The sequence below is a fragment of the Sciurus carolinensis genome, chromosome 15, assembly GCF_902686445.1.
Source record: "Sciurus carolinensis chromosome 15, mSciCar1.2, whole genome shotgun sequence".
In the NCBI taxonomy this organism is placed as follows: domain Eukaryota; kingdom Metazoa; phylum Chordata; class Mammalia; order Rodentia; family Sciuridae; genus Sciurus; species Sciurus carolinensis.
In genome coordinates this window covers 27,888,869-27,902,155 of record NC_062227.1, presented here as the reverse complement: position 1 = coordinate 27,902,155, position 13,287 = coordinate 27,888,869, and positions in this window count along the sequence as shown.

Genomic DNA, 13,287 nt, shown 5'->3' with positions numbered 1-13,287 from the left:
ATATTCTAATTAGGTATCATAAAGTAACCAATGGGCAACTCCCCTACGAGTTTGATATTCTAATTAGGTATCCTAAAGTGACCAATGGGAAAATTGAGAGAGGGTCTTTAATCAGGTCCACAGAGGTAGGAGAACACCTCACAACTCAACACGGAAGACACGACCCCCCCCTCCTCCCCACATCAGGACCTGGAGCCTTTCTCTTGCCCTCCATCCAATCCTCTTTAGGGAGTGAACTCATTCTACTTTACTGACTGTTATATTCTCTTTCAATAAATCTATGTGTTGTCTGTCCAATTCAGGACACCAAGAATCCAGACTCCAACTAGAAATCTCGCCAATAACACTGTCAATAACGGTTAAAGTTCTGAAAAATGTATCATTAGTCAATCTTATTGTTGGAAGAACATCCTAGAGTGCACGTACGTAAACCAAGATGACTTTCAGGTCACTAGACAATATAAGCTTACCAGATCACTGTCATATATGTGGCAGGTTCTTGACTGAAACACACGTATGTCACACATGACTGTATATCATATAGTCTTACTCTATGAAAAGAAATAAGCATGTTTCCCTTTGTTCCTTTCTCTCCTCCTGTGGTCAAGGGATTGAGAAGCAATAAGAGCTAAGACCTTTCAGAAGACAAGAAAGGAGCCATGATAGACCAATGAACTAGAAGGAGTCTGAGTCCCCAATACTCAGGAGGAGCTGCCATATCAGCCAGGCAGTGCTTATGTTCAGATAGTGACATGGAGAAAAATAAAATTCTTTTGTGTTTATTTGGGTCTTTGTTAGTACACCTCAAGCTGCAAACTAATGTTATTTGTATTCAAGTGCATATCTTGTTGTTTTGTAATTATTTGTCTTAATTAGGACACTTTTATTATTACCAGTAGTCAACAATAATAATAACCTTAGCATTAATAACATGTAGTAAATCTTTACTGTGATCCAAGGGCTGGAAGTTCAGCCAAGCCTTGCAGATCTGGGACAGGAAATAGGGAAGCCATTAGTAACTGAAGTTATTCTCATCTCTAGTTCAGCAAGCCAGATTTCTCTAATGTGATATTGTGAAATGCATATTTGGTTCCCATTTCCTGGCATACAACTCCTAAAATTCTTGGAATCTCCAAAGTGAAAAGTGTCCTTTTTAATGCTAATGATTGACTGGTAGCCGGAGGCTCTTGGGATACAACCTTAGGATGGATAGATGGATGGCAATGGTAACCCACCTTGTGACCAGAGGGCTGTGACTTCCAGCCCCTCCCTCCAACCACTTGGAAGGAGAGAGAAGCTGAGGTTGAGTCGATCACCAATCGCCTATGATGTCTTCAGTCATGCCCACATGTCTACAAAAATTATGGGAGGCCATTGTTATGAACTGAATTTCCAAACTAGGTTCCAACAGATGGAACCAAATCAAAATAGAGTCATTCATCCTAAATGCAATATAACCAAACCAAAGCTTTAAGGAAAGCCATCCCCAAACAGAGCACTTTTCCTTAGAACAGGAGAATCCAGTCTACCTGAGTTACATAATAAGGACCGTACCCTCTGTATTTACCCTTTTCAGAAAAAGTAATGTGGGCCAGAATCTGGGCATGCCCATAATCCCAGCAGCTCAGCAGGCTGAGGCAGAAGGATCACAAGTTCAAAGCCAGTCTCAGCAATGTATCCAGACCCTAAGCAACTCAGTGAGACCCTGTCTCTAAATAAAGTATTAAAAAGGGCTGGGGATGTGTTTCAGTGGCAAATTGTCCCTGCGTTCAAACCTTGGTACAAAACAAAAACCAAACCAAACCAAACCAACCAACCAAACAAACAAACAAAAAACCCTAAAGTTAATGAATCCGTTTTTTTTTTGTTTTTTGTTTTTTTATTGTTTCCTTGTTTCCACCTTGCAAAATCAATCATTCTATTGCCCAGTGGAAACTTTATATTTTATAGAATGGAGGTTACCCAGATTCATGACTCTTAAAGCTTATTAGGCCTATAATTAAATTCATTGTAATTTTGGTTTTTGACACTACATAATAAAGTCTCCATAAAACCCAAAAGGACAGGGTACTGGAGGCTTCCAGATGGAAGAAGTGTGGCATGTGCAAAGACTTGGGTTTATCCCGCCTCTGCCCCCAAAACAACTATTTATATACACTGTTTACCTCACTAATCTAGATTTCTTTTCTTTAAATTTTTTTTAGTTGTCGGTGGACCTTTATTTTATTCATTTATTTTTATATGTGACTCGCACATGCGAGGCAAGCACTCTTTCACTGAGCCACAACCTCAGTCCCTAGATTTCTTTTTTTTAATGTAAATTTCTTATAGAAAAGACAGAGTTTCATGGCTAATTCTGTCTGCATTTTCTCAGTCTAGTCATCTCGAAATATACCAAAGAAATATATTTTGGGGTGGCATATTTAGGGTCCCCCAGTAAAATTCTACTGTCACTGGAGAAGATTTAAGGAGTACCTGGAGAGATAGATCTCAGTTCAGAACATGAGAAATTCTTTTTTTTTTTAATTGTAAACAAATGGGATACATCTTGTTTCTCTGTTTGTACATGGAGTAAAGGCATACCATTTGTGTAATCATAAATTTACATAGGGTAATGCTGTTTGATTCATTTTGTTATTTTTTCCCTCCCCCCCACCCCTCCCACCTCTCCCACCCCTCTTTTCCCTCTATAGTCCTTCCTTCCTCCATTCTTGCCCCCTCCCTAACCCTAACCCTAACCCTAACCCTAATCCTAACACTAAACCCTCCCACCCTCCATTATGTGTCATCATCCTTTGGTTTTTTGAGATTGGCTTATCTCACTTAGCATGATATTCTCCAATTTCATCCATTTGCCTGCAAATGCCATAATTTTATCATTCTTTATGGTTGAGTAATATTCCATTGTATATATATACCACAGTTTCTTTATCCATTCATCAATTGAAGGACATCTAGGTTGGTTCCACAATCTGGCTATTGTGAATTGAGTAGCTATGAACATTGATGTGGCTGTATCTCTATAGTGTGCTGATTTTAAGTCCTTTGGGTATAAGCAAAGGAGTGGGATAGCTGGGTCAAATGGTGGTTCCATTCCAAGCTTTCTGAGGAATCTCCATACTTCTTTCCAGAGTGGCTGCACTAATTTGTAGCCCCACCAGCAATGTATGAGTGTACCTTTTCCCCCACATCCTCTCCAACACCTATTGTTGCTTGTGTTCTTAATAATCACCATTCTAATTGGGGTGAGATGGAATCTTAGGGTAGTTTTGATTTGCATTTCTCTTATTACTAGAGATGTTGAACAGTTTTTCATATATCTGCTGATTGCTTGTAGATCTTTTTTTACAAAGTGTCTAGAACATGAGAAATTCTTAACAAACATTGCAGAAATGAATTTAAGGATGCGTTAGTCAAAGGCACAAAGACTTACTCAGGAAAGCGAGGAATACACATTCAAGGGAGAGTTAGAGGAAATGCTTTTGGGGTTCTCAGGCTCTTCTTTTAAAGGAAAGTTGGTGAGAGGTGAGTATGGAAAGGTACCTGGGATGGCCAAGACTGGTAACCACAGTACAGTTTCTGGTGACCCAATGGTTCTCAGGATCCTTAGGCTGACATGGTCTCCATGTTCTGACCAATAGAATGACGTTGGAAAGTACCCTAGATACAGACTTCTTAAAATATATTTCTTTGCTTAATCTCTTTATTTCATAGGTTAATTAACAATGTACCTGGTAATTTTCATAAGTGAGTGAATTTATGGTAACGCTAAGATTTTCAGACTTTAAGAAATTTGGGGTCAAAGGCAGTCTTTCAGAATTAATCCTGTCTACAATTTTTCAGAATAGCCATCTTGTAATAAACCAAAGAAATATATTTTGGGGTGGCATATTTCGGTCTCAAGTTACAGCCACCAGGGGTTATCTCTGTCTAGAAAAGACGTCAGACCCCCAACTTCTCCCTATGAACATATCTTCAGGGAGAGAGAGCTGGCCTGAGGAGGGACAGGCTCAGGAGGAAAGGTATGCAGAGCTTTAGCATAAGGCTGTCGGACTGAAGTTATAGTTTCCCTGTCCGTCCTTTGGTCTCCTTTTTACATATAGATAAACAGATCATTTCTCCTTGCCCCCCACCCTGCCCCGCAGTACTGAGGATTGAAGCCAGAGCCTCATGCATGCAACCCCAACCCTTAGAACATATTCTTAAGTTTAAAAAGCAAAAGGTAAAAAGCATCTTTGGCAGAAGTTCTTAAAATGGAGTCTCCACAACTCTGAGGGTCCCTGACACTTTCAGATGGTCTATGGGGTCAAAACTATTTTCTGATTAATATTAAGACATTGCCTTTTTCATTGTGCTGATGTTGGCATTGATATTCTGAAAGTAATGGAGAATAAAACTGCAAGTATAAAATTGCCACATACTTTGGTGCGGGGAGGAGAGGAAGTTTCACTTAAGAAAGTTCTGGGGCACCAGACACGGTGGCTCATGCATGTAATCCCAGAGGCTGGAGGCTGAACCAGGAGAATTGCCAAGTTCAGAACCAGTGTCAGCGTTCAATTTCTGGTACCAAAAAAAAAAAAAAAAAAAAAAAAAAAAAAAAAGTCTCACAAAGGACCACAGGAAGAATGTTCTTTTAAAGCAGTGAAAGTAATTTTATCAAAACATGATGATGTTGACCAGGTGTGGCAGCTTATGCCTATAGTCCCAGCAGCGCAGGAAACTGAGGCAGAAGGATCATGAGTTCAAAGCCAGCCTCAGCAAAAGTGAGGTGCTAAGCAACTCAGTGAGACCCTGTCTCTAAATAAAATATAAAATAAGGCTGGTGATGTGGCTCAGAGGTTGAGTGCCCCTGAGTTCAATCCCCGAAATGCCCCCCCAAGACAAACAAAACGGGATGTTGAGTACATGTCTTTTTCTATTCTTGTGTGGCTAAATGGAAAATAGACATGAAGCATTTCTGATATGCAAAGTATGATCATTATTTTGAGGGAAAGTATCTGCTGTTGTTTGAGTTGCAAGCTAAGCTACTTTTTTTCATGAAACACCAGGTTTACTTGAAACTGACAATCTATTGTTATTCAACAGTTATTTTCTTAATTATGAGTGGAATGAGACTAACACCTCAAGCAAAACAAATGATAGTAAATGTCGCCAATGGACAAATTCAAACTTTAAAATAAATCTAGATTAAATTTAGATTAAATTTGAATTTAATTTGAGAAAACCTCCCCATTCACTCCCATGAGCTTTGCAGTTTCTCCATACCAATGGGGACAGAAATGATATTAAATAAAGTAATTTTTTATGCTATACAATGCAATGTGTCAACATTTGGAAGATCTGCGTACTTCAATGAACCATTATTTTCCAACCGAGGAAAGCATAATGTTGCAAAATTGTGCATGGTTAAAAGACCCAATGGGCTGGGCCCAGGGGCACTCCTGTAATCTCAGTCGCTGGGGAGCCTGACACAGCTGGATTGCAAGTTTGGGGCCAGCCTGGGCAATTTAGCAAGATCCTGCCTCAAAATAAAAATTAAAAGGGTTGAAAATGTAGCTCAGGGATAAGGTACCCTTTTGTTGGATGCCCAGTAACCCCCACCTTCCCCCCAAAAAACAAGACACAAAGTAAAACATAGATCAATAACAGGACAAAAAACTACCTGTTTCCAGAATCCACATTGCAGCAAACCTTCTTTTTTTTTGCAGTGCTGGGGATTGAACCCAGGGCCTCATGCTTGCAAGACAAGCACTCTACCAACTGAGCTATATCCCCAGCCCACTGCAGTAAACTTTTAAGAAACCTATCACTATTAAGTTTTAGAGTGATGTCAAACATGAATATACACATTTATCAAAAAAGACTGTTAAAATACTCTTCCCTTTTTCAACTACATATCTGTTTGATACTAGATATTCTTTGTACTACCAAGAACACATTTGGGGAGTGGTGCTGGGGATTGAACCCAGGGCTTTTGGCCTGCAGACCATTCTACCACTGAGTGACCTCCCCAATCCCCAAAGCAATATTTCAGTAGATCACTTGAAGACGTGGATAGGACAACCCACTGTCTTCACTCCAACCAGACGTTAAAGTTTGCAAAACACAAAACAATGCCATTTTTCTTCCTATATTTTTGTTTAATAAAAGTTTTTGTTCATAAACATGTATGAAAAAATGTAAAGTATGTGATTTATGCTTACATCGTGAACTTGTTAGCTTTTAATGGAATTAATTAAATTTTTCCTGGTTTCAATTTCTTTCTTTTCTTTTTTTTATTTTTTAATTTTTTTGGTGTGTTTATGTGTGTGGTACTAGGGTGAACCCAGGGGGCTCTACCACTGAACTGTATCCCCAACCCTTTTTTTATTTAGAGACAGGTTCTCACAAAATTACCCAGGCTGGCCTTGAACTTGCCATCCTCCCATCTCAGCCTCCTGAGTCCCTGGAATTAGAGGTGTGCACCCCCATGCTTGGCTTAGTTTCAGTTCTAATGCAGTGATTGTGACAGAACTCACATATTTGGCTCTTCAGTAACTTTCTATAATGTGAAGAGGCACTAGGAATAAAAAGCTTGAGGCTTACTGGTTTACAGAATATTACCTATTTATTATAAATATAGAAATATACAAACATCATTTTTTTTTCCTCAAAAGACACAAAGGAGGGAAATACTAGAAACCAACACTATCGATGACTGAGACAGGTTACCAACATGGGGCATGGTGGAGGAATGTGTGGGTCTGATTCTTGTCGAGGACAACCTTTCACTTAGTGTAGAGTTTTGAACCACACGGATGTCTCGCATACCAAAAACAAAAGATAAAATCAAAAGAATGTAGGGGAACCATAAAATGGACTACAAATAAAATAAATCAAATGCATTTCCAAAGAAAAACAGTCACATTGAATGCATGGAACAAAGAATTAATTCAAGTCACTTTCAAACATGGTATTTTGACCTTATACCCTAAGACTGAAGAAAAGAAACCAAGAGCATTTAATTATCATTTCCAGAGGTTTGTTTTTTTTTTTTTTTTTTTTTTTTGGGGGGGGGTTTACTAAGAATTGAACTCAGGGGCACTCAACGACTGAACCCCATCCCCAGCCCTTTTCTAAATTTTATTTGCAGATGGGGTGTCACTAAGTTGCTTAGGGTCTTGCTAAATTGCTGAAGCTGGCTTTGAACTCATAACCTTCCTGCCTCAGCCTCCAGAGCTATTGGGATTATGGGCATGCACCTCTGTGCCCAGTTTGCAGGGTTGTTCTTTGCAGAGGCATGGCTGGTGTGTTCTAGGACTGAACAAGTAGTAATTATCTTGTGGGAAATGGGAAGCAGGTTTCCTTTTCACTGTTGGAGAAGAGAGTCACAGATATGAAAAGAAAAAAACTAAGTCTTGTGGTACTGAATGCAAATCGGAGGTATCAGCATGATTTCAAGGTTCTCAACATATGAAGAAGTGTGTGTGTGTGTGTGTGTGTGTGTGTGTGTGTGCATTTCTAAATACCATGCTCCACTAAAAATAACCAGAGCTTCTTGGAAAAATGATTGATTCCATAGCTGGAACATGGAAAATACAATATGAACTGGGAACATTTTATTGTACCAGAAAAAATGTCCTCAAAGAATGATGCTGGATCTGTCAAAAAGATAAAGAAGCTTGTTTGAGGAACTCACTGGCCAAATCTGAGATTTCTTTTTTCCTTGAGGTACTGGGGATTGAACCCAGAGGTGCTCTACCACTGAGCTACCTCTCCAGCCCTTTTTATTTTATCTTAAGATGGGATTTCACTAAGTTGCAGAGGCTAGCCTCCAACTTGCAATTCTCCTATCTCAGGCTCCACAAGTCATTGAGATTCCAGGAGTGTACCCCCACAACTGGCAAATTTACGACATTTTAAGCATCAAAATAAATAATAATAGCAGCAGATTGTAATTCTCTGAACAAAACAGGACTTCACAAATTCAGACCAAAATAAATAAACAAGCCACAAATAAATGGAGAAAGAAAACTCTCCCTATGGTAGAATATCAATAAATAAATATAAAAGCAATGATGTATTATAAAACTAGAGGGTAAAAGTTTGAAAGACAACCATCTACCTTGTTTCAAAATATTTATCAATTACAAAGAGAAAAATAGTAATTTTGCAGTGGAGAAGCCTGGTAGATTCCACCTTAATCACATGATCAAAGTTGAAATTACCAATAAGAAGAGAAACCAACACTGAAATCATGTGCCAACTATCACAATACATTGAGAGGAGCGTAATACCACTTTTGTGATATAGCTGCCAAAAATGCACAGCTCCAGTCTAAGAACAAGGAAACATCAGGCAATGCCAAACTGAAAGATTTACTATAAAATGTTACCCCTTTACATTAAAAAATGCCAAGATCGTGAATGACGAATTCAAACTCTTTCAGATTCGAAGAGAACAAAGAGATTTGCTAACTAAACACAATGTATGATCCTAGATTGAATCTTTGTCTGAAAAATTTTATTTTCTGATGAAAGTCATTATAAGACAACTAGAAAAATTAAAATCTGGTCAGTATATTAGGTGATGGCATTCCCTCAATGTTGATTACCTAATTTTGATAATATTGATGTAACAGGATATCCTTGTTCTTAGGAAACACACACTGGAGTATTTAGGGGTCAAGGGCAAATGTGTTTGCAAATGACTCTCAAATGGTTCAGAAAAAAAGACATATCTATGGGAAATGACTCTGTGTGTGTCCACAAATATATATATGGAAAATAATGGTCCAAATCTGAGAACTCTGGGTGAAGAGTATATGGGGCATCTTCTGACTTCATGTAGGGTTAAGATTGTATTAAAATTTAAAATAACAAAGCAAAAGTAAGTGAGAAAGTAATAAAATTCTTACATATGTTATAACACAAGCTGGACATGGTGGGGTGAGCCTGTAACCCTAGCCGCTGGGGAGGCTGAGGCAGAAAGATCGCAAGCAGCAACTTAGCTAGGCCCTAAGCAACCTTCATTTTGCCTCAAAATAAAAAATAGAAAGCATTGGGAATGTGGTTCAGTGGCTAAGTGCCCCTGGGTTCAATAACTGGTGCAAAAATTAAAAATAAAAAAAGACACTTGACACATTATACTCATGAAATAAGCTAGACACAAATACTGTGTGATTCCACTTACATAGGAAGGACCAGAATAGTCATACTCACAGAAGTTAAAATAGAAAACCTTGCTGAGTGCAGTGGTGCAGGCCTGTAAACCCAGTTACTTGAGAGGCTTAGGCAGGAGGGTCTCACCTTTGAGGCCAGCCTGGGCAACTTAGAGCTTATCTCAAAACATCAAGTAACAAGGGGTAGGCTTCTAACTCGGTAGTAGAGCACTTGCCTAGCCGCATAAGGCCCTGGAGTCAATCCCCAGTACCCCAAAAAGAAAAAGAAGAAGGAAGGCAAGAAGGAAGGAAGAAAGAAAGAGAAAAAAGAGAATCTCAACTTTGGAATGGACTAGAATATTGAATTATTTCCAGGGTTTGTGGGGTTCGGGAAGCATAGGGAGTTAGTGTTTAATGGGTTCAGAATTTCAGTTTTCTAAGATGAAAAAAATTCTGGAGATAGCTGGTGGTGATGCTTGTACAAAAATGTGAATGTAATTAATGCTAATGAACTCTACACTTAAAAAGAGCTAAAAAAGTATATTTCATGTGATGCATATTTTAGCACACATACAAAAAAAATTTAAAAAGTAAATAAGGGTTGACAGCTCCAGGTCTATACTTTAAGCCTACATCATCCAAGTTCCTCCCCAGATCTGATTACGAAGTGCAATTTCACTCAGCAAAAACATTTGAGAAATAGACTCCTTCCCCACCAAAGATCTTGTACCATCTTGTCAATCAACGTGGGAACAGCCAAGTTAAGTAATAGCTATGAACCTGCTCAGGAGGTCATCTCAGTCACTACAGCTGGATCAGGCATCCCCTGGATTGCAGAGTAACACCTCAGAAGGATGCTTGGTGACCCTGAGAAAGCAAGCATTTTGCAAACCCTTCCCTTTTGTACCCTTTGCTTCTGCACTATGAGCAGGAAAAATAAAACAAACTAAATAGCTGACTAATGCAGCCTAAATTCTGCCATGGGCCTGGCCTGAGGCGGGTTCACTTTCTCACTGAGGTTACATATGATTTTTAAATTTTTTTTTCAGCATAAGCCAAGGTAAGGTGTCTGCTTTGCTTTGTCTGTAGTAATTGTACAGTATCAAACACCAAGGCATGGTCAATCTTGTCTTCCTTTTAGAAACCTAAAGAACTTAGGCTGGGGATGTGGTTCAGTGGTAGAGCACCCATTTAGCATGCAGAAGTCCCTGAGTTCAGTCCCTAGCATGGGAAGGAAAGTTAAAGAACCAAGAGAAGAAATCCTTTTCATTTTCACAAGCAAAATGAAATTTCTTTTTATTCAATGAAAAGATTCATTTTAGTCTTTTAAAACCCCATTAATCAGACTCTGCCTCTAATTCTGGAAAAACCTTCAAACTTCAGCTTTCTCATGATTGTTGCCAATCAACACTCCCTTCAGAATGAGGCCTGGATCCTACCTCAATCTACTAATTTGGCCTCCACACACATTTTGAGGTTTATTTTCCACTATTTCCTGATCTGCCTAATTTAGTCTAATTTAGACTACCAAACTTTAGAATAAATCCCCCAGATGTAATTGCTTAGTCACAGAGTGTAATCCTTTTTGATACTTTAGATATGAAAGGATGAGTGGCTCTTTCAAAGCTGTAAACGAGAGGCCTTCTTTTCCCCAAATACTCACCAGCTCTGCTTCTTTCCAGTTTTGAAATGCACCAAACTACTTGTTTATTCTCTTCCTTTGAAGACCTGAGTACATTCATCTGTGTTCTGTTTACTTATTTATTTTCATACTAATGGCCTAATACTTTACCCATAGTAAACACTTAAGACTATTTATCAATATTTATCCATTGAATAATACCACTATTTCAGCAGCTTTTGAAACTTAAAAAATAACACCTGTTGATTTTTATGCTGTTAAAAGTAAAAGAGCTCACTCTGGAGAGTGTGCAAAAGATTGAAAAGACTGAGGAGACCCTCTCGCTCTTGTTATAATTTTCTGTTATTCTAATAAAGTACTTGAGGTTGAGTATGCACAAAGCAAAGAGGTTTATTTCGCTGAAAGTCTAAACAACATGGCACTGACTCTGGTGAAGGTCCCTTGGTTGCATCACCCCTAGTGGATGGCATTTCAAATGGCGTGCATGAGAGAAAGAGATCACCGGCAAATAGAAAGCCAGAATGAGAGGACAGAGCAATTTGCTATTTTTTGTAACAGCTCTTTCAAGAAAACTAACTCAGGAGTCTCACGAGAACTATACTAATCCATTCTGAAGGCAGCACCCCCAACGACCAAAGGATCTCACACTTCTTAAAAATACCACCTCTTTCCCATCAATGCACTGAGGACCAAGCTCCCAGCATATGAACCCTGGGGGACACATTAAAACCATATCCAAACCACCATGAGGCATAATCCTACAAACAGACAACAGCATTATTTACATTTATGGTCACAAGTAACCAAACAATCCAATATATGAAGCTGAATCTTAAAAAAGAAGCACAAGGTTTTATTTTTGATTTTTTTGTTTCAGTGGACATTGAATTAATCTAGAAGCCCCCCTCCACTTCACTGACCTGGAAGAAAGAGTACAAACTCCCTCAAGTCTTCTCAACTCCGTTCCTCAAGAACAATCAGTCAAGTGCTCTGTGTGAGTCATTGTTGGGTGCATTCCGGGTGGGCAGTCTTATCCTAGAAAAAATCAATGAGGAATGAGTGGAAACTTCTCATCCCAGTATACTAAATCAGTTAGCTTCAACCTCCTAATACTGGGTAAGAATTCCCTGACAGTAAATTAGTTAAATCTTTATATACCTCAAGTGGATGATGACACATAATGGGGGGTGGGAGGGGTTAGTGTTAGGGTTAGAGTTAGGGTTAGGGAGTGGGGCAAGAAGGGAGGAAGGAAGGACTGTATAGAGGGAAAAGAGGGGTGGGAGGGATGGGGGGAAGGGAAAAAATAACAAAATGAATCAAACAGCATTACCCTATGTAAATTTATGATCACACAAATGGTATGCCTTTATGCCATGTACAAACAGAGAAACAACATGTATCCCATTTGTTTACAATAAAAAAAAAAAAAGTCCAGGAATATAAATTTATCTCATTCCCTGGATGAAAGCTTATTTTGCATTTTTCATGCAGAAATGATTTGATTATCCCTTCTAAAAAATGAGATGAATTGGTGATAGGTTAGGAAACAATGGGAAGAGGAAGCATGTGTTCAAGTCATATCAGAAATCTTTTTTCTAACCACTGTTATTATTTAAAAAAAAGAAGAAGAAGAAGAAGAAACCAGGCATGGTGGTGCTTACCTGTAATCCCCAGTAACTCCAGAGTCCAAGGAAAGAGGATCTCAAGTTCAAGTCCAGCCTAAGCAATTTAAGACCCTAGCTCAAAATAAAAATAAAAAGGAGCCGGGGATGTAGCTCAGTGGTAAAGAGTCCCTGGGTTCAAGTTCTAGTATCAAATTTCTTTAAAAAAAATAGAGATGTTCTTTTGTGAATTGGGTTTCAATGCCTCACGGAAGGACTTTTATTCCATACTGCTCGGAAGAAATACTATTTGAGAGTTCAACAAAATGATGACAGCAAAATGTTGTGGCTTATAGAATCAATCTGTTTAGAAAATGCACTTTGTGATCAGTCAAATAAGTGACAAGTAACTAATCAAATAGAAGTTTGTGTAGTTTTTTGCTTCCTTCTTTCCCATAAAGAAGTGAGTAGGATGAATATACCACTTTATTAGCTGAAAGCAAAGTGACTCTCACTTAAGAAATCTTTGGGCTGGGATGTAACTCAGTGGTTAAGATTATGCTTAAACTTGTGCAAGGCTTTAGGTTCAACCTAAATATTTTTTGTTGTTGTTTTTTTGCCTTTTGTTTTTTAACAGTTGCTTGGCAAGGTTTTACATGAAACAGGATTTTCATAAAGTACAAAATATTTAGGATGAATCACCAATTTGTGACTTTTAATGAGAGGTAGTGTACACAAGAATTATGAGAGAGAAGGAGAGAGGAAAGAAAGTCAATCATCCAGAAAAATTACCTGAAATTCTACAGTTTTCAAAACCAATGGTCAGAATGTTATGTTTCAAATTTTTGGAAAAAGTTTGTGTGTTTTTATGTCACCATCTAGTTGTCTTAGCTAATAATAGCTTC